Source organism: Bison bison, unplaced genomic scaffold (assembly GCF_000754665.1).
Source record: "Bison bison bison isolate TAMUID 2011002044 unplaced genomic scaffold, Bison_UMD1.0 scf7180017864057, whole genome shotgun sequence".
NCBI lineage: Eukaryota > Metazoa > Chordata > Mammalia > Artiodactyla > Bovidae > Bison > Bison bison.
The window spans coordinates 6,256,267-6,257,660 of record NW_011494629.1 but is presented as its reverse complement, the minus strand read 5'-3'; positions in this window follow the sequence as shown (position 1 = coordinate 6,257,660).

Sequence of the window (1,394 nt, the reverse complement as noted above, 5' to 3'; positions counted from 1 at the left end):
AGCCAGTCTTGCATACCTGTGTAAGTCCCACTTGGTCATGGTATATAATTATTTTTACAATTTTTTTATTTGATTTGCCAATATTTTGTTAAGAAGTTTTGCATCAGGGAGGTCCTAAGATGGCAGAGGAATAGGACAGGGAAACCACCCCCCCCCCACACACACACACACACAAATTCATCAAAAGAACATTTGAACGCTGGGCAAATTCCACAAAACAACTTCTGAATGCTGGCCAAGGACATCAGGCACCCCATTGTCTTCGAAAGGAGGTAGGACAAAATATAAAAGATAAAAAGAGAGACAAAAGAGTTAGGGATGGAGACCCATCCCGGGAAGGGAGTCTTAAAAGAGGAGAAGTTTCCAAATACCAGGAAACCCTCTCACTGGCAAGTCTGCAGGGAGTTTTGGAATCTCAGAGGGCAACATAACTGGGAGGAAAAATAAATAAATATATAAATAAAACCCACAGATTATGTGCCTAATGGCAACTCCCAGCAGAGATGTAGCCCAGATGCTCTCATCCACTACCAGCAAGCCGAGGCTGAACAGGGAGGCATGGGCTGCATTGCTTATGGTAAGGACTATGCCTGAATGCCCTGAGGGAAATCTGAGGGAGCTAATGTGACATAGAAACCCAGACTGTGGGATAGCCAGAGAGAGAGAGGGGAAAAAAAAGAGAGAGAGAGAACTATTCCCGCAAAAAGCCCTAACCTAAGGCACTGCCAGCCCACTCACAGAACAAAGGACTGAGCGAATACCAGAGGAGAGCTAGCCGGCTGCGGACTGGCCCATCCCCCGCCGGAGGCACGGAAGTAGGCGGGCGGCAGCCAGAGCTGGAAAGGAGCAATCTCGGCCCCAGAAATGGCATCCTCTACCAAACTACGAGCAAGCTCCCAGCTTCTAACCAAGACTTCCTGGGATTCTGGACGGTTGACATCCGCCGGGAGGGTTGCAGCCAGAGATCAGCTGCCCAGAAGAGACACACCTGAGGCAGTGTGACTGCTGCGCACCCAGGAAACCAAGCGGCTGGGACTGGGGAGGCGATAAGACGCACTGTACCTGGGGAGAGTGCGCTCGCCAAGTACCTGGTCACCTGAGCTGCTCGGACCTGAGAAGGGCACAAAACGCAGGCCCAACCGAGTCTGCACCTTTGTGGAGTACCTGAGAACCTGAACCTGAGTGGCTTAGACCTGGGATGTGCAGGCAACCCAGGGCCTGCTTTAGACAGTTCCCCTGCAGAGCAACCTGGAGCCTGAGCAGTGTAGACCGGGAAAGTACACGCGCCATGAGCAGGGGCAAACCCAGTGTGGCCGAGACACTGCGAGCACTCCCCCCACGCACCAGTGATATGTGTTTGCAATGCTCCTCCCTCCCCACAGCACGACTGAACC